This window comes from Varanus komodoensis, unplaced genomic scaffold (genome assembly GCF_004798865.1).
Source record: "Varanus komodoensis strain SLA01 unplaced genomic scaffold, ASM479886v1 scaffold4, whole genome shotgun sequence".
Lineage (NCBI taxonomy): Eukaryota > Metazoa > Chordata > Lepidosauria > Squamata > Varanidae > Varanus > Varanus komodoensis.
In genome coordinates this window covers 62,224,441-62,248,714 of record NW_025335941.1, presented here as the reverse complement: position 1 = coordinate 62,248,714, position 24,274 = coordinate 62,224,441, and positions in this window count along the sequence as shown.

Below are 24,274 nucleotides of genomic sequence, written 5' to 3'. Positions count from 1 at the left end.
ACTCGAGAGCTCCACACCTGGTGCTCTTTGTCAATTTACATGAAAAGGACGAGAGATACAAAACTCTGTTTTACTCCTGAGAATACAGTTTGACCACACCTGTAATGGTAATCAATCCAGAAACCATGGTGGAGTCCGCTTTTCTACCTCTGCTGACCAGGTGGTGATGACAGCTGCCTGTTGGGTTGGAATTCCCACCATGAGGTTCTAGCTATACTGATAACACCTGGGGACGTGGCCAACCTGTCTGGGCTTAATGCCAGCCCGCCAGGTATGTCCTACATCACAGTGTGTCCCAAGTATGACAGCCCCAGTTTTGCCATTTTTGCTTCCAGGGAAAGCTCTGAGTTGAAGTGACCTCGGACCCAATTGCTCATATTTGCAGGGTATTTGCAAAGCTCTCCTCCAAAACCATCGTCTGAATGCAGCAATTTTCTCCCAGTTAACTTTCTTCACTGTTGAGTTTGTGCTCCCGCATATAGTGATCAGGACTACACTGGTGTAATGATCTTGGCCTTGGTCTCCAGCAAAACATTCTTATACGCGATGATCTTTTCTAGTTCTTTCATTGCTGCTCTTCCAAGCGCTCCATGGCAATCTCAAAATACCACTTGTGTGACTTGGAAGGCATGCAAGCATAATTTTGAGCCCAGATAACGTTCCAGCCAGAAGCAGAGAAATCGGGAGCATTGCTTAGAGAACATGTCAGTTCTCATTTTCCTTCCTGTAACCTTTAAAGTAAAAGCAAGTGACATCCTGACTTGTACAAGGATTGCTAATGAATCTCAAAGGCTGTTGAAATAATTAGACAGCAAATCAAAGCATCTTTGTGTGCATAATCCAAGAGATGGCATGCATTCCTTTATCTTTACAGAGAGACACCTCTTTCCCTCTCCTTTCCCAGCATCTTTGAAAGCTGAAAATTAAAGGTTAAAAGGATAGAACGCTGAGGAACAAGCGAGGAGTTAGGACCAAGGGCAAGATTAGGACAGCAGGACATCGCAGAGCTGTGGTAGGCCTTGTGCCCTAGAAAGCTCCAACCTGAACAGGAAATGCTTTCTCGTCTTCTTGATCCAATAGCTGGCCTGAATGGGCTGCCTCAGTCCGAAGGTCATTCCCAGAGGAGCATCCTCTGCGGTTCAGTAGTTTGCCACCTGGAGTGGCTGCACACAGATTTAGTATCCCTGGGCAGGCATGAGCATGCAAAGAAGGTCAGTTGCAACCAAGGCAAAGGGGATGGTCCTGATGGTGTCTGAGGGGAGCCGGGAGCTGCTCGGTGTTGGCCCCACCATGAAGCAGAAGGTAGAATCACTGCAGGTGCCAGGTGGTGGGAGGCAGCAGCAAGGGGTTGGAAGAAAGAGCTGTGTGCCATGTGTCCTTCAAAGACGCTGCGGTACGCCTGGCACTGAAGGAATGGCAGCTGCCAGTCCAGTCGGGTCTTGCACAGGGAATGGGAAAAGGAAGCCAGTTCGATATTTGTCTAAGGCAGGAAACTATCTTGAGCCAGACATCTTCCACTGCTCAGTGTCCCAGATCTGAACTCCGTGCTTGGAAAGAAAGCACAAGCACTGGCATGCCTGGCACAGCATGAGCACAGAGTGCCGCAAGAGGGCCCAGCAAGAAGGTGATTTGGTCCATGAAACTTCCATGTAGCTTCCATATAGCCTGAAGTGCCTGATCCTGCCTAATCTTGGAAGCTAAGCAGGGTCAGGCCTGGGCAGAAGTGGGATGGGTGACTTGAATGTATGATTCTATGATTATTGTTGTCAACTGCCTAGAGAGCTTTGGCTATGGGCAGTATAAAATGTAATAATAATAAATAATAATGAAACATGGCATGGGAACAGTCGAGGAAGGCGTGGCCCTCCTCCTTTGGGAGCTGCTACATGTCTTTCTGGAAGAAGAGACCTAGGGATCTCAGGCGCTTGCACGTCTCTGTTAATTGTTGGTTAGCTTAATAAGGGCATCGCAGTAATATGGATTTTGGAAGTTTGTGCAAGATCCGCACAACTGTCCTTGATTTTCAAAGGCACATAAGTGCTCCTGGAGCAACTGGCTGGCCCTCTGGGTGCTCCATCAAACTAGGAGCAGAGGATCTATGCGTGTGATTCTCGCCTTCTGTGAGGAAGGTAGTTGGAGAGTCAAAATCTGGCAGCATGGACCTGATTGGACACCTTTAGATTCTGGCCCAGCAACCCAGCACCGGAACAACGTGCTCTGATGTGAGTCGAGTCCACACACAGTCTTGCACTTTTGAAGCAAGTCTTGATCCCCTCTCCTCCCCTCTTTTCCTTGAGTACATTCCATGCGAACCGGGGCCAGAATGTATGCAGATTGAGCTGGAATGTATGCAAATCAAGCTGGAATTTAGGCCACTTGAGCTGGAATTTATACAAATTTCCCTTCCAAAATGCAAATTGCAGCCTATTTTAAAAAGAGGCACCATGATTCCCCAGTAAACTTGGGGAATTTAGGCTTTTGCATTGGTGAGGTACAGAAGGTCACTTGCCCATGTCACCCATCGCTATATGTCTGCTGTGCTGAGGGTTCTGGTCCCAGAAAACCCCTTTAATGGATCAGACAATCCATCTTGTGTTACACAACAGATGCATGCCAAGTTTTCTAGTGCTTATTCCTCAGTGACCATCATATCTATTTATTGCTCCTTGGAGAAGACTCTTTTCTCGATCCTTCCTTTTATTTTTGAGCAAACATGTACTATTATTCTTTGAGTGCTTTTTAAAAGGCATGACTTCCCATTAGCCCCAGACATAAATTTCCTCTGCTGTTATTGAGTAGCCCTTTAAAAATAAAGCAATTCTGAAATAGGTACTTATGATAATAAAAGATGGATCTTTTCTTCATCATAATTCTGTTGAAGACCATCTCCATAGCCAAGAAGAAACTGCAGGGCTTTGTTTAGGGAAGAGAATGTCTTAAATCAGGCTATGACGTACAAGACCTGACTCAACATGGGCAGATTTCGGTGGCTGCCCCTCAGATCCGGAGGTGGCTACTGAGATGTCCGAGGAGAGGAACCTTAGCCAGGTGGGGACAAGGAGAGAGGCCGCCGGTGGTGTGGACAGCACCATTCATGGTGGAGAGCCCAAAGCACCCAGCACTGATAGAATCAACATGCAACAAGCTTTCCTCGCCAACAAAGGTCCCCAAAGATCTCAGACCAGCTCATGCTCTTTCATCAGCAAGGAGACAGGGAGCAGTTGGGTGTGAGACGGTGTTTCATCTTCAAGGGCACTCCTGATTGTGACTCCCTTGCTTGCTCTATGGGAAAAGAACCGTGACTCAGTGAAATTCCATGGTGTGAAGAGGAAGATCTTGCTGCTGTCACATGCCATCAAGTTGTCCCCAACTTACGATGGCCCTGTGATGAATGTCCTCCAGAATAGCCTAAGAAAGAGGCTGCAATCACCAAATACGACAAGGAAGAGGAAGAAGACAAAGAAGAAGAAGAAGAGGAAGAGGAAGAAGAGGAAGAGGAAGAGGAAGAGGAAGAGGAGTGTCCAACTATCCCAAGGAATATCCCCGTCTTTCCCTAGATAGTTCTGCAGTTAGCCTGAATTCAGGCCCCTGGAATATTTGGGCTCTGATATTTGGGCCCTCTCCTATCCAGGTGTGTCATCAACACTCGTCAACCCATCCAGCATGGCCGATGGTAAGGGATTATGGTTGTTGTAGTTCAACATATCTGGAGGGCACCTGGTCAGGGAAGGATGATACCTTGGGCGGGACCCGCTTTGACTACCAGACTATGGGGATGGCTGAGTTGCATGACACAAATCTGCTGCATACAAAAGATGTTAGGGTCCACCTCAGATTTCGCCAAATTTTTCAAGGGAGCCCTTCAAACAAAAGTGATGAAAGAATAGGTATGCATGTGCCTACAATAATATGTGCACATTATGCCAGTGTGGTGTGGTGGTGAAGAGCGTGGGACTGGGACTCAGAGGATCTGGGTTCGAGTCCCTGCTCAGCCATGGAGCCCACTGGGTGACTTTGGGCCAGGCACAGACTCTCAGCCCAACCTACCTCACAGGGTTGTTGTTGTGGGGAGAAGATGGAGGAGGAGAATGATGTAAGCTGCCTTGAGCCCTTTGTAGGAAAAAAGGCAGGATATGAATTGAAAAATAAATAAATAAATAAATAAATATCATTGACTGCACAGGAAATTATTGTAATTATCATGAGAAACAGAGTGAATCAGAAGGGACCTCCCGGGCCATCTAGCCTGACCCCAGGCTCCAGCTGGCTGTGCTCATGACATGCCTAAAATTACATTGCATTTATATCTTGCCTTGTAAGATGGCCTACATATCCCTCCTCTACTCCATTTTATCCTCACAACAACAACCCTGTGAGGTAGGCTAGGCTGAGAGTGAGTGACTGGCCAAAGCCATCCAGTTTGCTTCAGGGGCGAGTGTGGAGCCCAGATCTCCCCAGGTTCTGGCCCTGCACTTCCACTACCTCACCACACCTGCTGTGCGCGATGTTTTATATGAAAAAAATATTTGAAAGCATTTCTACATCAGGCAAAATTGTGCTCAGAATGGCTGCTTAAGAAAGAACCCCTTTTTCCTGTAAACGACTTAGAGCAGACCCATTGAAATGAATATGACTTAGCTGACTCATGGCTAAGTTAAGCTCCATTCAGTTCAGTGGGTTTTCTCTAAGTGCATTCAGTACTGCCTGCATCTCCCTGACTTCTTTTATATTTTATATTTTTATTTATTTTATATTGTTAATTTTAATTTTATATTGTTATTTTTGTATTTTATTGTGTTTGTAAGCCGCCCCGAGGCTTCGGCAAGGGGCGGCATAGAAATGTTCTACTACTACTACTACTACTAATAATAATAATAAACTTTGCACTTTCTGGACATGCAGAGCAGAATGCAAGCGTTCTTCCAATTGCACATTTGTCTGAATTCTGCAATGATGTTTTCAGCTCAGACGCTGTGCAAAATGGAAAACACGCATCAGGGAAAACTGAACACACAAGCCACTTGCAGTGCTCCTGCTGCCCCAGGGCAATGTGTGTGTGTGTGTGGGGGGGTAAGTTTGCACCTGTAGAATCTGAAGGTGCATACCTGTTTATGGCACATCAGCCCCTTGACCCTCTTATGCCAGACAATAAAATTGTTGCAAACACATAAAGGTAGATAGAGACATGGAGCACTGGAGCACAGCATCAAAACAGCCCTCGTATGGGCTGAACTGTTGCAGAAGCCCGAACCTGGACTACAAATTGCCAAATTTGCAGAGCGCTTAAAAATGGCACGTTGCTTCTCCTTTGAAGAACAAATGGATTGTGCATTTTTCAAATCAACTAATATTTTGATAACTGAACATTGTCTGAAGTTCAGGCAATCTTCAGATCATTTTATTTTATTTTATTTTATTAATTTTGAGAAAGGACACATTGCAGAGGTTGTGAGAAGATCCAGTAGTACTTGGGAGGCAGTCCTAACAGACTGTTAACTAAAGCTGGCATATATATATATTTTTAAACAGAATATACAGAATCTCGACTATCCGGCCTCCATACTATCCAGCTTATCCAGCCTAGTTAAAAAAATAACTATCAATGAACAGTAAAATAAGTTTAAATAGTTTTTGTAAGAATTAAGCCTATGTTTTACATTCATGTTTTGTTTATTTTAAAAGTGTATTAATTCATATTGTACAGTGTACATGATTTCATGTTTCCTGCAATTAAGTTAGACATTATAAAATTTATCTTAAAATGTGTACAATATTTTTATCCTTGGACTTCCTTTTTCTGTAATAAATTTTTAAAACATACAGTACAGTACATAACAAACATTTATAAAGTACTGGCCTGTACTAAGAGGTCAGAAAATATGAATGAGAGCGGGTTTTGGTATAAAAAGGGAGTTTTTAATGGTATGGATGGGGTAGGAAGTGAGCATTTATAGAACTCTGGCCTATCCGGCATTTTTGTTATCCGGCCTGCCCTTCTGCCACATTGGGCCAGATAGTTGGGAGTCTATTGTATATGTGTATTGAGAGAGAGAGAACAACATTCTTGCAAAATAAATTAAGTATTGCTTAAAGGGCAGCTGGTGTATTACCAGTTTGATGTTCATGGAACTGGATAGCTTGGAGATACCTACTGTGAAGAAGTACCATCTACAGAACAACTAATGCACGACCCAGATTATCCACATTCAGGAAGAGTGAAAAAGCATGCCAAAAGATCTGTTTAATTAAGCAAGGAGACCTGTGGAACCTTATCTGATAAAGACATTAAAAGAAAATTGGTCACATTTGTATTCCAACAAGTAGCTTAGCACAGTGCTTTTCACACAACAAACATACAGCTGAAAAGGAGGATGGAGTACTGCCGTCTATGATTTAGCAATATTTATTCCATCGCCATTAGATCAGAGATGGGCAACCTGCAATCCGAGGGCCACATACAGCCCTTGTCCCCCTTTCAAAGCTCATCTGCATGCAATCAATTCAGATCTCTGCTGAAAGCCAGCTGGCAGTCACGGCACTGAAGAGGGAAAGGGAGAAGAGGTGAAGTCAGACAGAAAGAGAATGAGGACCTGAAGATAAATAGGGTGACCCTCGGTTTTGGCTTTGGCCTGCCAGCCAGTCGGTTTGGCCTGCTTGCTACCAGATTTGGCCCGCAAGGGAATGTAGCTGTGGACAGAAAAACGGCTGTGCTCATCCCTGGGCTAGTATGCTTATGTTTCTCACCCCAAATGCAACAAGAAGTACACCAGACATCCCTGATTGACTTCCCAGCAGTCAGAAATGCTGGTGCCCACCTGTTTATTCCAAGGAAGTGTTTGCAAGCTGTGTGAGGGTGTTGATCTAGAAATGGCCCACGCCTTGGTCCTCCATCAAAGCACCTGGACACAGCCCAGAAACCCTACAGCGGATTGTGAAATATGGAACCAGTCCCACGGTCCTCTCTATGTTTGTTGTAAGCCGCCCCGAGGCTTCGGCGAATGGGGCGGCATAAAAATGCTTTAATAAATAAATAAATATGTATGTGCAGGGAAGCCTAGTCCAGCCTGGGGACAGAATCAGGGCCAGGGAGGGCCTTTGGCAAGCCACCTTCTCTTGGCCAGCCCTGGGCATCACAACATCACAGCCAGCTTCTGCTTCCAGAGGGTGACAAGCTTTGAATCATTTCTGGAAAGGGCCGCATCCCAGGAGTACATGCTGTGGAGCATGGGCCCGATCCCTGTAACCATGCTGCCTCCTCCTGATCAGACCCGGAGTGTCCTGGCCATCCAGTCCCCAGATCTGGGCACCAAATCTGCCAGAGAGCTTCGGCTACGGGGCGGTATAGAGATGAAATAAATAACAGCAGCAGTCATCACGATGATGCAGGGCAGCCCTGTGCTAGTCATGCTGGAAGATAAGGCCGTTTGTCACCTAGGCTGAAATGCTCCGTGCTCTTCACCCCTTGAGAGGTACAGCAGTTCCAAGCTCAGCACGCCTGGCAGGAACAACATTTCTTCTATACAGGAAATCAATGTCATTCAGCAGAATTCACTCTGCAGGGCAGGAGACCCTCCGGGTAGCGCTGCTCGAAATGCTTACACAGACAGCTAGTTTAATACTGTCACACAAGCCAGAGGCGATGGAACCTGTTGGGACACCCATGAAAGCCAGTGGCTGCCTCGCTCCCGCAGAGCAGCTGGCTGCAGATGGAAGCGCCTCGGACGAGTTGTAAAACAACCAAAGCGACAGCCAGAGGAAGAAAGGAGCAACATGTCCATTGATTGTTGTGTGTGCGTCCTGTTGCTTTTCCTGAAAGGAAGCCCAGGCGGCTTACATGGTCACACTCAGAGAGCCAGCGTGGGGTAGCGGTTAAGAGCACAGGATCAGGACTACGGGGACCTTGTTCTTGCCTCTGCTCAGCCAGGGAGCCAACTGGGTGATCTGGGCCAGTCACGGACTCTCAGCCCAATCTACCTCGCAGGGTTGTTGCTGTGGGGATCAGATTGAGAGCAGGAGGAAGAGAATGGTGTAAGCCACCGTGAGTTTAAGCCACCCTTCCTCACAAAGAGGAAGGGCAGGATCTCTTCTTGCTGATGCCAGAGTGTAGGGCATGGAATAATCAAGTCAAGTTGCAACAACCCAGGTTCAGGCTGGACAGTGAGAATGGCTCCCTCACTGTCAGAGCAATACAGCAGTGGGACCAGCTGCCTGGAGAGGCGGTGGGCTCTCCCACACTAGAGACATTCAAGGAAAAACTGGACAGCCATCTGAGTGGGATGGTGTAATGTGGTGTCCTGCAACAGCAGGGGGTGGACTAGATGGCCTTCATGGCCACTTCCAACTCTACTATGCTATGAGTCTATGAGTTCTTTGTAAGACAAAAGGCAGGAAATAAATCTGATAAAATAAACTGGCAAATAAACCAGCAATTCTCCCCCTCTTCTCCTTTTAGTCCTTATAACAGCCAGCAGAGGTGGGTTAGGCTGAGAGTCTGTGACCGGTCCGAAGTCAACCGGGAGTTCCATGGCTGAGCGGGAATTTGAACCTGGGTCTTCCAAGTTCCAGTCCAGTGCTCTAACCGCTAGGCAGCACTGAAGCTTCTCCAACACTGAACACTTGGCACCTCCATATCAGAGTGTCCAGACTTGCCCAACCGAAGAGCCACATACTGGAAATGCCTGATGTCTGAGAGCTGCAAGTGGGCGCCCGTGGGCCGCAAGCTGCAAGCCACTGCAAACCATTTGGCCACCCCATCCCTATAAGGACAGATTGCAAATTTTGAAACTCTTAGCTTAAAACGGTGGAGCAAGGAGGGATCTGCAGAAGTGCTTTGATTTGTGCATGGAATACGGGACATGGCAAGGATGCATCTATAATATTAGTCATTCCGTGAGATGGAATGGAAGAAATAGACGGCTGTAGGAAGGGCACTGATCCACAGAACAAGTGTCTCCCTACTCCAGCACAGGCACCTAGCTGCCACGAGAAGCCCATAAGCAGGATGGGGGGTGCCACAACACCTCCCCACTGCAACAGGGTACAGAGACCTATTGCCTACGGGCTGATCCCAGGAGAAAGCAAGAAAATGTCTCTCACCACTTTGACATCATGCAAATTCACAGCCCTCCCTCCGATAGCCTCCTTTTTTCTAAGCCAAACAATGCCAGCTGTTGCAACCGTTCCTCGTAGCAGAGTTTCTCTAGCTGCTTGATCAGTGTTTGCACGTTTTCTCACTCCCCTTCTTGTGTACATTGAGTTGAACTCTAGCACTATTCTGAGTGGTCACAGCAGAGGTTTGTACAAGGGTGTATAATCCCGGCATTTTTAAAAATCCCTTTCCATATTATGCCTAACACCGACTTTGCATTTTTCACGGCACTTGTGCACTGTGTTGGCATTTTCCGCATCCTCTCCTCCATGACTTCACCTGGAATCCTGTGTCCAGTTCTGGGCACCAAGATTTAAGAAGGATGCAGGTAAATTAGAAAGGGTCCAGAGGAGGGCAACAAAAATGATCCAGGGTTTGGAAACATTTCCCTGTGAGGAGAGATGGAGAGAAGTGGGCATGTTTAGCCTTGAGAAGAGAAGACTGGGGGTGGGGGGACATACATGAGATCCCTCTAGCAGTACCTCCAGGGCTGTCACAAAGAGGAAGGTCAAGATCTTTTCTTGCTCATGCCAGAGTGCAGGAAACGGAATAAACAATTCAAGTTGTGACAGCCCAGATTCAGGCTGGACATCAGGAAGAGCTTCCTCACTGTCAGAGCAAAACGGCAGCGGAACCAGCTGCCTGGAGAGGTGGTGGTCTCTCCCACACTGGAGACATTCAAGAAGAAACTGGGCAGCCACCTGAGTGGGATGGTGTAACCTGGTGTCCTGCAACAGCAGGGGTTGGACTCGATGGCCTTCATGGCCCCTTCCAACTCTGCTATTCTATGATTCTATGATTCCATGTACTCTTTTTTGGTCAATCATTTCAGGGCAGGTGTAAAGAGGTCCTTCTTCACTCAGCACATGGGTTATGGAATTTGCTGCATCCACATGTACTGATGTATGGAAAGCTTTAGGAAATGGAAAGGTAAATTCTGCAGAATGGCTAGATAGGACCTTTAGTATCAGTGGCAGGATGCTTCTCAGGACGATTTGTTGGGGAGCATGGGTGATGGGGTGCTATTCTCCTCTTGTCCTACTTGTGAGATTCCCATAAGGCATCTGGTTGCCTCTTGTCGGAACAAAATGATGAACTAGATTGGCCTTTGGACCTATCTGGGACTTCTTGGATTGGTCTGTCAAAGTTTCTTGCTGAGCAAGCTTGCTGAATAGTTATCTAAAGCATGAATATTTCACCATCTCAATATGCTTCAGTAGCCTACACTTGAATGGGCATTATAATGGGTGAAAAAACCAGAAAAGGCAAAAAGGCATCGTGGCTTTCTCTTGAAAACTAGTTCCAAGAGCACCATTGGGGGGGTAGGGGGGAGGATTAATGTTTTAATCTGTATTCCCAACAGACATTTAGTCCCTTTTATTTATTTATTTGGTTTTCAATTTATATCCTGCCTTTTTCCTACAAAGGGCTCAAGGCAGCTTACATCATTCTCCTCCTCCATCTTGTCCCCACAACAACAACCCTGTGAGGTAGGTTGGGCTGAGCGTCTGTGACTGGCCCAAAGTCACCCAGTAGGCTCCATGGCCGAGTGGGGAGTCGAACCCAGATTGCCTGAGTCCCAGTCCCATGCTCTTAACCACCACACCACACTGGCCCTTAATCCTTTTTCTTGCTTCTCTCCCCTTCAATCCTGCTCACAGCCAGGCATGGAATATGGACAGCCATATCTGATGCTAAGGAAAGCTCTATAGATTGGTGAAAAGGAGAGCCTTTGATTATGGGGCAGCATACAAATGTGATAAATAAAAAATAAATAATAAGAAAATATGGGATTTACATACACAGTATTCCAGGTTCGGTCCCTGGCACCTCCAGATATATAGAACCAAATTGCAAATGTTGGGAGAAACCTTTGTTTGAGACCCTGCATAGCTGATGCAGTGGTATGTGACACAGCAGAAAGTGAGCTTGCCAAATTTCTGAGGGTTTCCTCACTTGGCAGGAAAATCCATGCCTGTTTTCCTGAAGGGACACATTTTTGATGGTGCCCATTTTTGATGTGTACTTATTTCTGAAAAGTACGCACATATATTTTTCGGGTCCACAAATTATATCTCAAGCAGAGAAATATGTGGATTTTGATCACAGATTTGATCTGAGTCCATGTTTGGTCAGGAGTGGGAAAGCTGGACAGGAACCTGACAAAAAATGGTCTGAAAAGGATTTCTCTTATTCAGGATCTCTCTGTCCAGGTTTCTGCCTCTGACTTTGCCTCTGAAATTTCCTTTTTTCCCCCTTTTTCCTTTCTGTTGCAGATTCCCCCAGACCAGTGCTCAGTGCCAATTGCAATATCTCCGAGCACTGAAGCAGTAATAAGTCTGTTTTCACTTGTGGGAAGACACTCAAAGAAGCCATTTGAGATAAATCTTTAGCAGAGGAGACCAAAATGTATTCTAGGATATGCTTGGCCAATTGCATCAGAATCTGTGCAGGCCTCTAACTGCTGCTGTCAATGCTGCTGAGGCGTCTTTTGGAAACAGAAAGGAGTGTCATGTTTAAAAAAAGCCAGTGGAAAATAAAGGACATGATTAAGGAGACCACAAAGCCAAAATGTATGCAACTTTGTATGCATTGCAGAATTCAGGGAAGTGTGAATTTTGAAGAATGTCTGGGTTTCAGTTAATGTATTATTTGAAAGTGGAAAATTAGGTAAGTTTGCATTAAAATGCATGCACATTTCCACCGTCTCCCCTCAGCTTCTCATATTCAGAGGTTCACTACCTCCAATCGGAGGTTCAATTTTAAACTTCATGGCTAATAGCTTTTGATAGACCTGACTTCCATCAGGATTAGGAAGATGGAATAATTAGCTGGGTTTGAAATGCTTAATGTTATAAAAATTGTTCATTCTGTGAGTCTATTTGAGTTTTTCCCCCTGACTTTTTAATGTGTCTCCTTGTTAAATTCCACCGTTGATAGGACTGAGCAGTTTAATAAACTCCCAACAATCTTTTCTGAAGTCTTGTTTCTTTCCAACCTCTAACTTCCATCTAACATTAGACTTAGATCCTTCCGTGCCAGAACAAAAAAGCAATTAGACTGTTAAAAATAATAAGTCAACAGAGAAGAAATTTGGCTTTAAAAAATTATGCCACACACAAGTCAGAATGAGAGTCATGCAGCTTAATTCTTTCTGGATTGCAATCCAGTCCGGACTTGTTTAAACTGCACCCACATGGAAGAATAATCCAGAAACAAAGAAAAAGAGGAGTTGCATTTAAACATCAAGGACAAAACCTCCCACTAAGTTTGAAAAGGTAGGCAAGTAGGTTTTGGCAGAGTTTTTCTTCTGTTCCACTGCAAAAGGCTTGCAATGAGCAATTCAATCTAATTTCTTGGGGAGAGTCTGTTTAAATGATATTACAGAGAGAACGCTAATGGCAAAACCCACTTTGCCATGCTGGCATGAAAAGAAACTGGCCAGCTTTTAAGCAGAGCCCGACAAGCCCTGTTGATCCTTTGATTCAGATCCGTCTGCCTTGAGTTGGTCTTGCTAAAATGTCAAGCAGTGTGAAATCCACCTTCCCGATATACCCAGGTGGTAAGACAGTGGTGAATTTTCTTCCCCAGCTTTCACGGTGCCTAGAAATTCTTGTATGCCTATTTGAGCTTTCCGACAGAGACTGAGAGTGCCTGATGCTATGCTAAACCACAAAGTGATATCTGTGTTCTCCAAGTATCTCCATATGAGCTTGATGATCCATATAGCGGAAACAATTCTAGACAGGTTCTCTTGGCCAAATGATTCGAGTCTTACTTCTTTCTTCAAAGAACTAAATGTCTCCAGCATCATAAATATTGCTGTGTGTTGCTGGGCCTTCAGGAGTGAATATTTCACCATTCAAAGACTCTTTCCATACCCTACACTTCAGTGACCACTGGATTGAGCAAATGAAAGGATAACACAATGATGGATTGGGATTTGCTCAAGGAAAACCTGTGCTAAGAAAGTGCAGGTTTTTTCCTCTGATCCCCAACTATAGAGTGTTGTGCTGTGTTTGAGCTGACCTGCCCCTAAAGAAACGTTCTTATGGCTCCCAACTTATAATATGTCCTGAAGCAAGGGCATTCAAAGGAACCTATCTCTGCTTTTTTCAGGTTTAGTGTTCTAGGTCCGATCCACAGGTTTTCTGTTTATGGTGTCTCTGGTGCTGTAGCTCAGACCACATCCTGAGTCCACAAACAATATCCGGTAAGAGATTAGTTATTTCATGGATGGGGGGCTGTCTGCACCGCTTCCTGGTAACACGGGTAATTCACATATCGAGTCAGAGCTCCAGTGAAGGACAAGGACAGGCAGAGTGTTCCGAAGCCTTCCCTGGAAGATGGTTTGCTGCTTGAACCCACCAGGAGACAGCCTGAACATGGAATAACGCAGAGCGAGCAAGACAAGGGCTGACACTGGTATCAGCTAGGCAAGGCAGACTTTGCAAGCTGAAAGGTGTTCTGACTCAAAATGGCATTTTAAAAAGCATTTTTCACATTTTCCTTTGCAATCGTCATCCCAAGGTAGACAATGATTAATACCAGAATCAGTAAATGCAGATCCCCTACAATTCCATCTTTATTTTTTGCAATCCTCCAGCCAAAATGTAGATGAAGGGCAGTTTCATACACTGCTTTTAATGGTTGCAACTGCACTAGTTCCTATTCATGTATTCCACCTAGGAAGTCTGGGCTCTTAGCAACCAGCCTTAGCCCAAGTTAGGATTTATTAAAAACATTTTTATGCCGCCCCATTCGCCGAAGCCTCGGGGCAGCTTACAACGTTAAGTTAAAAAATAATTATAACATTAAATTAAAAAATACACACATTAAGTTAAAATGCAAAAATAACATTATAAAATGTTGGTCCATCTGTTGCATTTTCATTGATGTCCATAAACCTGGTACCCTCCAGATATTTTGGACTTCAGTTCCCATCAGACCTGGCCAGAATGGACCATGGTCAGGAAGGCTGGGAGCTATGGACCAAGATGCCTGGAGGACACCAGGCTGGGGGTGGCTCCTTTACACACTCAGAATAGCTCTTCAGGCTTGCAGACCAGAGTCCCCTTTTAAAACCATCGTAGCCTAGGCCAAGCCTAGGTGAATTCCATATAGGAATCCCATAATTAAGTGAATGCCACAAGACCTGGTTGTTGCCCAGGGCAAAAAGACTTATAAAGAGGACCAGACAAGTGCCCAGAGAACAGATTTCACAGTGGCCCTCAGTCAGGAAAGCTACACCTTCATGTTCAAGAGCTGCTGATCAAATTCACAGACGACACTAAAACTGGAGCAGTGGCCACAATTGAGGAGCAGGTACTCCAGATCCAGAAGGATCTGGACAGACTATGGAAGTGGGCAGGAGGCAACAGGATGGCGTTCAATGTGGATAAGTGCAAGGTCTTGCACTTGGGGGTTAGGAATGGGTGTCATAAGTACAGGTTAGGGGACAAGTGGCTGGAGAGCAGCACTTGTGAAAGGGACCTCGGGGTGCTGGTTGACTGCAGGCTGAACATGGGCCAGCGTGTGACATCTGGAGCAGATGCCCTATTCCAGGTGCCCTCCCTGAAGGCAATAAGGAAGGGCCTTCTCTGCGGTGGCACCCCAGTTGTGGAATTCACTCCCCAGAGAGGTCCGCCTGGCACCGTCACTGTCTTCTTTTCAGTGCCAGGCTAAAACTTTTTTCTTTTCCCAATGTTTTAAGACTTGATCGTTTTAATTGGGGCTTTATTGTCAGGTGAATTTTTTTTAGGATGCTGTGTTTTATTTTACATTGTTGTATTGTTGAACCATCCCAGGTCTTCAGTAAGGGACAGTCTAGAAAAGTTGTAAATAAATGAATGAATGAATGAATGAATGAATGCCTGTTTCATTGACTTCAGCGCTGCCCTTGGCTCAGTGTGCTTGTAAGAACATGAAGGGACATGAATGAACCATAAATCACACAATGATAGAGAAGTGTTTCTTATGGCCTCCCTGAGAGGGAATACTGGCCCATTTCCTCACTGTTACCTAGAGTGGCGGCTGGCCTCCCATCCGCCCATTCTGCTGCTTGGCTTCTGCATAGCATTTTTGGCCCATGACCAACTGGTGACTCCCATGTCTGTTGGGCTCCTTATCTACGTCAGCTTTTGTTCCGAGCCTCATGGGGGCTATCCATGGTGATGTACCTATTTGGGGGAGGGGGTTCAGTACTATATTAGTTCCAATAAAGCTCAGAATAAAGGATGAAATGAATCAGGAGCCCGAATGAGACAGGAGTCAGCTCTAACGTTTGCTAAGTCTTGTTACCCACCAAACTGACTTGTTCTGAGCAATTCCCGCCCAGCCCACTTTCTGAAGGTTGGGGTTGAATTATGTAAGAGTAATCCAGAAAATCTGATGTGAAACAAAGGCATTATTTTGCAAATTAACATTTAACTCTAATTGTTCTTTTCAGCATTCGTTTGTAACCGGTTCCTCAGCACGCACAAAAATTGGAGCCGAAAAGGTCACATTCAAATGTTGATTAAATAGGAAAGTGCCTCAGCTCCAATTTACCATTTTGACTCTGTCAAATAAATAAAAAAGCCAGGAAAAACGCTTCCAGTCCGCCCTGCATTAGAATCATAGAACACATTGGCAGCCGCACCTCCAAAAAGAGAGAGAAAAAGAATAACCAATTTGCTCCTGTGTAGTTCAGAGGAAAATAGCCTTGAGAAAAAGTTACTGATGCAGTGTATTTATGTAGGGTTGTAAGACAGATTATGCCATCAGCAAATAAGGTCAGGGTAGCAGATTGTATTACTGGTAAAATTAGGTAGCGTGCCACAGCCTCCAGACCTTGAAGCCAGCAGAGGAAGGAGCGAACAGTCGGAAGTGTACAGCGCTGCTTTTTGTCAGGGCTGCAAATGGCAGACTCCCCATGTGCATTTAGCCGGAACTGGGTTGCCACATTTTCCAGCTAACTCTGCTCCTGTGCTTCTAACAACCTGGAAACTCCAGAAGGAAAGGTAGCATTTCTCTAGAACAGCCTTTCCCAATACAGGGTCTCCAGATGTGATTGAACTACAACTCCCATGATCCTTTTATTTAACCTTCATTTTAATAATCAAGGGTTTTCGATGCTTTAAGATTTTTTAATTTTATTTTTATTTTCTCTCTCCCCACAGTCACATTTTCTACTCTTTTCCTCTTTTTTCTTTTAAGTTCATGATGTGTTGTTTTATATTGTTTAAATACTTGAGGTTTTACGTTGAGATTTTATACTGTGTAAGCCGTCCTGAGCACTTGGTGGACGGACGGGATATAAATGCTTGTAATAATTAATAAATATGTAAACAATGATTGGCTATGCTGGCTGTGGATGATGGTAAAGACTGATCTTGATCATCAGTGCTGGGGAGTGCAAAGAGCAGGAGAGGGGCTGCTACCAGGACTTTCCGAATGGCCACTCCTGAAAGCAAAATTTAGGGTATGGTGGAACTTTGGGCCCACCAAGGAAACTATTCTTGTGGGCTCAGGATATTTTTTTCCACTTATTGGAGGGAGAGGAAAAGTTGGGATATTGTGCTCAGATTGCAGACACCACCATATTAAAATTTTAATCATCGGTATTAACACCAGGAGCTGGTTCAGGGACAATTCATACAACCCAATCTATTCTGGGTGGAGAATGAGGGTTGATTACAGTCGTGTGTGATAGGAAGGCATGAAAATTTTGTTTCAGGTTGCAAATTACTAAAGAATGGCCCATTTGCTACCCTGAATGCAGATGGGAAGAAGGTGCATGTTCTTTGAAAAAGTTCGCTATTTCTCCAACTTGCACTTGGGTTTGCAAATTATACACTAACCTCCACTCCACCCTGCTTCCAAAAAGGTGCACTTTTCTTGGTAAATGCACAATTTAAAAATGCCTACCATACTTTTTGGAAAAAGTGCACTTTTCCTGCTCAACAGAACTGAAAAATAGAAAGTCACGACTAATATGGGAAGAGAGACAAACTGAGCTTTGAAGTTATCTTAGAAAATTTCAGCGAGCTTCTTGTTAACAATTTCCCTATTCCCTCTTCACTAGTTCCATTAATATTTTGTCTCAGCCTGTAAGAAGGGAATGCAGTGTTTTGCCTGTGGTTGGTTTTGTTCCTCTTGACATTTCATTCATATTGGGGATCTGGTCGACTGCAAGCGAAACATGAGTCAGCAGTGTGATGCGGCGGTCAAGAGGGCGAACGCCACCCTTGGTTGCATAGCCAGAAGTGTGGCTTCTAGCTCAAGAGAGGTATTACTACCACTCTATAAGACTCTGCTGACAAAAGTGTGTATAGTCAAGGCTATGGTTTTCCCAGTTGCAATGTATGGCTGTGAAAGCTGGACCATAAGGAAGGCTGAGCACCGAACAACCGAGGCCTTTGAATTGTGGTGCTGGAGGAGACTCCTGCGAGTCCCTTGGACTGCAAAGAGATCAAACCGGTCAATTCTAAAGGAAATCAACCCCAGTATGTTCTCTAGAAGGACAGATACTGAAAATGAAACTCAAATACTTCGGCCACCTAATGAGAAGGAAGGACTCACTGGAGAAGAGCCTAATGTTGGGAACGATTGAGGGCAAAAGAAGGAGGGATGGAAGAGAATGAGGCGGCTGGATGGAGTCACTGAAGCAGTTGGTGTGAGCTTAAGTGGACTCCAGGGGATGGTGGAGGACAGGAAGGCCTGGAGGAATGTTGTCCATGGGGTCTCAATGGGTCAGACACGACTTCGCCACTAGCAACAGCAACAGCAAATACGACTCTGGTGAGCCTGCAACTGGAGTATTGTTTTCAGTTTTGGGCCCCTCATTACAGGAAGGATATAGCCAGGCTAGAGTCAGTGCAGCGAAGGGCCACAAGGTTGGTGGCCAATTTGCAGGGGATGCTGTATGAGGCGAGACTGGGGAGAGGAGACTCCGAGGGGATCTGTTGGTGACGTATGGGTATGTGAGGGGTCAGACTAGATGGCTTAGGATACCCCTTCTGACTCACTCTGTTTCTATGTTCCTATATCAATGCACAAGCACACCCTTGTTTTCTCCATCACGTGCAATTGGCTTCCTTGTGCATTGTGAAACCTGTTAAGGAACAAGGGATCGCTTCCTCCACAGCACAGAAGGAACCCTCCCCACATACAAACACACAACAAGGGATCGATAGAGGTGACGCTCCTCCTCACCATCACCACTGGTTTGTTGGCCTCCTCCTCACTCCGGCACAGAGAATGGTGGCCAAGAGGAAGAGTGGTAGGCACCACTCCCTGCTTGGGTGGCCATTGCCTGCCAGTCAAGGACCTTGTAGCAATGATGAGGGAGAGGATAAGAAACAACTTCAGATGGTGCCAATGCTGGTGAGAAGACAGGCCCACTGATGGGAGGGGCCCAGTCAGAATGTCCTGGAGGGTCTTGCAGGCCCAGACCTGGAGCCAGTTCTGGGGAACGGCAAGTTCCACGGTTAAGTCATGCTCTCCTCATCTTTTTCACAAAGCCATGGTAGCACCGACCCTTAGACTTCTTCCTCCAATATATGGAGAAACTCTGCAGGGGAACCATTTTTTCTCAATGTCCTGAGAAAGTCTGCAGGGGAACCATTTTTTTCTGTCCCCTTTGCCTTTTTTTGTCACCACAGTGATATAACAAGGGGACATATTTGCAGGAATCTGTATGATGTCTTTGGATTCCTCTAGCAATGCTGCGGTTGCTCAAATTGTTCCGGAGAGTTGACCTGGCCAGGGACACCTGAACTAGCTGAGAAAAGGGAAGCAGCAGTATTTTTAGCTTCTGGCTGTTCTTGTTGCTTTGGCGGAGCATGTGGTGGGGAGTTGGAAGGATCCTAGCAACATCAGGAAGCTCTTGAAATCACTGCATAGCAACCAGATTGCACAAACTGCCTACCCTGTGGAAGGATCTTTCTGCACTGAGTCCTAATCAATGCTGCAAGAAAAGGCAACGAGGAGAAAGCCCTACTTGTCCCAGCAGTTTATCTACTCATTCTTTATGCCTGGAACATTCCCTAGAGATGCAGTATGTATGTATGTATGTAGGATATTTCTAAGCCATCCATCACTTTAGTCTCTGGGAGGCTTACAATAAAATCTATAAAAACAGAGTGCATATCCCAAACAATAATACATTAACTATCCCATGACTGAAATATAAAATTGATTGTTAAAATAAGTTAGACAGATAGAAATAATTTTAATAAAAATAAAGATCTATTCAGATTAAAATGCCATTTAAATAAAAAGGTCTTGACCTGGCGCCGAAAAGCAAATAACAACGGCGCCAGGCGGACCTCTCTGGGGAGTGCATTCCATAGCCAGGGTGCCACCACAGAGAAGGCCCTCCTCTGGGTATTTTGTCTCCTGATCTCCTTCAAGGAGGGTTCCTGGAGGAGGGCCCCTGATGCAGATCTTAGGGAGCGGGAGGACATAAAGGAAAAAAGACGTTTCTTTAGGTATCCTGGTCCCAAGCCATTTAGGGCTTCATAGGTCAAAACCAGCACCTTAAATTGGGCCCGGACTTCAATGGGAAGTCAGTGGAGCTGATAGAGGACCGGAGTTATGTGAGAATAACGACCAGTCCCCAACAGCATCCTGGCAGCTCTATTTTGCACCATCGGAGTATCTGGACCATCTTCAAGGGCAGCCCCATGTAGAGCGCGTTATAATAGTCCAAGCAGGAGGTTACCAGTACATGTGTCACCGTTGCTAGGAAGTATCAACACATCGCTCTCTCTTTTTCCCACTCTCGACCTTCCCTGCTCTATTTTCTGTCTTTTCTGTTTCATTTCCTGCGGAGTTTGGTGGCTCCACTTGGAGTGAGGCAGTGTATCCACTCCAGGGTACAGTCTGAACTTGCTGCAGGACCTACTGAAGCAGGGGAAACCAGCACCACAGATAACCCTGTCTAAGTTTAGACTGAACCTAGATTTATACACAGTCCCCTGACAATGAGACCTTTCCCTCCGTTGCCCCCTTCAATATTCTCCCAAATATTTCTCGCACTCAAACTTCCTTTATAAAGCACTTGACTCAACTCCCATTTTCCCTCGTCTTCTATCTGGGAACTGCATTCTTGTCTCTGCCTCCCTTTTCCGGGAGCGGAGGTGGACAGCTGGATGAAAATGCTGACCCAGTGCGCAGCTCCTGTGAGAAAGGCAGACTCCCTGCTAGGTGTAATTAGGAAAGGCAGTGAAAATATAACCGCCAGTGTCGTCTTGCCCTTACTCAAATCCGTGCTGAGGCCACACTTCGAATATTATGTTTGGTTCTGATTGTTGCTCCTTAAAAGGCACCGAGTTGGAAAACAGTGCAGGGAAAAGCAGTGACAAAAATCGAGGTACTACAGGCACCTCCCTAGGAGGAAGAATGGAAAAAGTGGAGATGGCTGAGCCTGGAAAAATGGCAAGGAAAGGGAATGGTGGCTGCACGCAGTGTCCTTGTTCTGTGTGCTGCAGCCTCTCCTAATGGGGAAGGTTGCAGTTGTGCAGCTCGGGTCCCCTCATCTGCAGCCTTCCTCTTGCTTTGCAGGACTGGGCTGAGCATGGGAAGACATCTGGGGACGGCAGTGGGGCGGATTCTGAAAGGGTTTGTTCCAACCCTAAATGATGCAAAATTATGTAGGGTGTGGAGGAAGTTAAGAGGAAGATATTTCTCTCCTTTTCCATAAAGCTAGAACTCGATGGGCTCTTTTCATGATGGGCAGTAGAGACCTGTTCTCCCCTGCAGGGGAAGGCAGGATGCTCTCCAACTGAGCCAAGCTCAGGGAACCCAGGTTCCATTTGGATGCCAGGAAGCACTTCCTTACAGTTAGGACCCCGAGGGCGTGGAATGAGCTTCCTCGGGAGGTGGTTGAGGCCCCATCGGTGTGGGTGCTCAAGGATAGGCTGGACGTCCACATGGTGGGCCTGTCGTGAGCGGAGCCGGCTGGAGCCGGAGGTCAGACTAGATGGCCCGGGAGACCCCTTCTGACTCGCTCTGTTTTCTATGTTTCTATGTTTCTAAGATTCTGGACAGAGACATGGAAGGCTTTCTTCACATAGCCTGTAGTTAAGCTGTGAAATTCCTTGGGACAGGAAGTAATGATGGCTCCTGATTTGGATGGCTATCAGAGGGGATTGGGCAAATCCATGGAGGAGAAGGTGGCCAGTCACTACTAGCTTTGAGGGTTCTATGTGACCTCTGAGACATGTGCACCACTTGCTGGGGCGCTTGGCCAGGATGCTGCTGCTCCACGCATGTGCTGCTTGAGGACAATGGGCTTGCCACTGCGTGAACAGAACGCTGGACCATTCGTCTGATCAAGCACAGCTGTTCTGATGTTCTAATGTAAGGACCCTGCTTTGGTTTGGCTCCTGCCTTTGTCGCCCATTATACGTCCCTGGCTCTACCTCTTCATTCTGAATGACTCATCCACATCCATTAAGGCTCCCTTCTGTAAGACAGAAATTATCTCATTCTTTCCCAAAAGGACTGGGAGACTTGAGAACTTTGTCTGAGCCTCTTCCTTTAGCCAGAGTTGTGTTCGGATGCTTTAACCTGGAGTGAGCAGGGGCGGGACCCAGTGGCGGTACTGGCCACTTCCGACACAACTCTTCTATGATTTTAACTATGGCTTCCAAGTTGTGAATGTGCAGATATTATTCAGCTCTGCCCTCAAAGAGCTGAGGATGAAGTTTGTTCTTTAGATCTCCTTTCAGATCAGGTTCTTATAAGGATGGAATAGAATGAGAGTAAAGATATGGGATCTGACTATCAAAAGGACAGCTTTCTCCTGTATATTCCTGCCTGGTTACTAAGATCTGGGCAAGAGGTCCTTCTAAAGGAGCCATCCCTCAAGGATTTAGAGTGGTGGCAAATAGAAGAAGGTGGCTTTTTGGTGGCTGCCACCCACTGATGGAATGAGCTCCCAATAAAAATTTACCCAGTGCCAACATTAGTTTCTTTCTGGTGCCAGGCCAAAACATTTCTCTTTTCTAGGTATTTTAATCAATAAAAAATTAACAGCTAGTTTTAATGCTTATGTTAATCATCCATTTTGTTTGCCCCCCCAGTGGTTTTAGTGTTTTATCGTAATGACCTATTTATTGTTGTTGTGATACAAACTATTTAATATTTTTATTGTATTGAATTGTTTTTATTGTTTTAATGAGTGTGTTATTTTTAAATATTGTAAGCCAGCCAGAGACTCCATTAGGAGTAGGGGCAGCAAATAAACGAAAAATGAATGAACGCATCAATCAATCTTTGTTTCACAAGAAGGCCGGTCTTCCCCTGAAGGCAGAAAGGTTTTGTTGCCCAGAATATTTTTTTTTAATGTACTCCAGTGCTAATTTTTAATGTTTTAAATACTGTTATAGGCATTGTATTTATTGCTTTTAAATCCTGTTGTGAACAGCCCAGAAGTGACAACAACAAGCCATATAGAAATGTAATTAATCCTCCTCCTCCTCCTCCTCTTCTTCCTCCTCCTCTATGCAGGCAGTCATGCTCTGGTCAAGGTGTGGAAAAAGAAGTTTCTTATTCCCTGCAGCTATGAGCTCTCGCGTGCCTAGGATTACTCTAGCTCCCTAAAACTATGGAAGCCCAGTCCTCTCTTGCAAGTTTTGGTCCACTCGTTTGAATTTTACCAATTCAGATCCGGATTTCTAGTGGGGGACAGGAAAGAAGGAACAGGCCAATTAGAAGGCAGTGAATCAAAAGTGAGTCTCAGCCTGGAGACTCAGGGGGGATCTGTTGGCGACATACAGGTATGTGAAGGGGTGTCACACGGAGGTGGGGAGAGACCTGTTCTCCCCTGCAGAGGAAGGCAGGACGCGCTCCAACGGAGCCAAGCTCAGGGAACCCAGGTTCCATTTGGATGCCAGGAAGCACTTCCTGACAGTCAGGACCCCGAGGGTGTGGAATGGGCTTCCATGGGAGGTGGTTGAGGCCCCATCGGTGCGGGTGTTCAAGGATAGGCTGGACATGTACATGGTGGGCATGTCGTGAGCGGAGCCGGCTGGAGCTGGGGGTCAGACTAGATGGCCCGGGAGGCGCCTTCTGACTCAACTCTTTTCCCATGTTTCTATGTTAAAATGGACTGACCCCTCAAAGAGAGAATTTATTTGCATCTTTCTTCTAGTTGGTGTTTCCTTTTGCATAACTCCAGTTTTTGCTAAGAGATCTTTGCTAGTTTGAGGCTGTTTGGGACCCTAGTTTGTTGTAAGCCGCCCCGAGGCTTCGGCGAATGGGGCGGCATAAAAATGTTTTAATAAATAAATAAATAAAATAGTTTGCAAGTCAGCTATCATTCTGAGGAGACTGGGCATGCCTTACTTTGACATTGTCCCTTTCTCAGGTTGCAGGTAGCCATCAATTCTGAATGTGCTTTTTTCGGGTAGACACTTGGCTCCTGAGCGTGGTTCATCCCCCCTCCCCATTTCATGGTAGTCATGGAGCGCTGACTTCACCAGACTTTTGCATTTTAGTTTTCATATCTGTCCTTTCCTGGGCCCTGGATTCAGGCTGCAGCTGGATCGAAAGAGGCCTTCTTCTCAGACTTTCGCTTGGGTATGTAGCTACACATTCCTTTTCATCCCCCCATTGCTTCTCCCTGAAGTTTTGGACTATATTGCCTTACAGTTGGAAGAATTAAGAAGTGCATTTAACTAGTCTGGACTGGTTAGAACTTAAGTGACACTAAGTAATAATTCAAACTGCTGCTAGCTTGAATTCTGTTAACTCCTGTCACTTTTTTCTGCCATTGCCATTTTATTCCTTGCTCTAACACAGTTTTCCTAATATCGTTTTCTAATGACCTCAGTAAGACTTAAACCGTAGTTCACTTTCCACAGTGTAGTTTTTGCATGCAACACTGCTTTGTGGTTCATTGTTACAATTGTATTTTTTCCATAATCATGCCATATTTCAACTTTTACTCTTACATGGGATTTTCTTTTGCATTTTCCCGTATAATCATTTACATCTTAATGCTTTGTGCATGGCATATTTTCATTTGTTTAAGAAGAGGAAGGGCATTTACTGTTTTCTGGCTTACATTTTTCTCTATTTTTTTTTCAAAGATAATGAACATTCCAATAGCTTTCCTTTGGCCTTAGTTAAACTTTC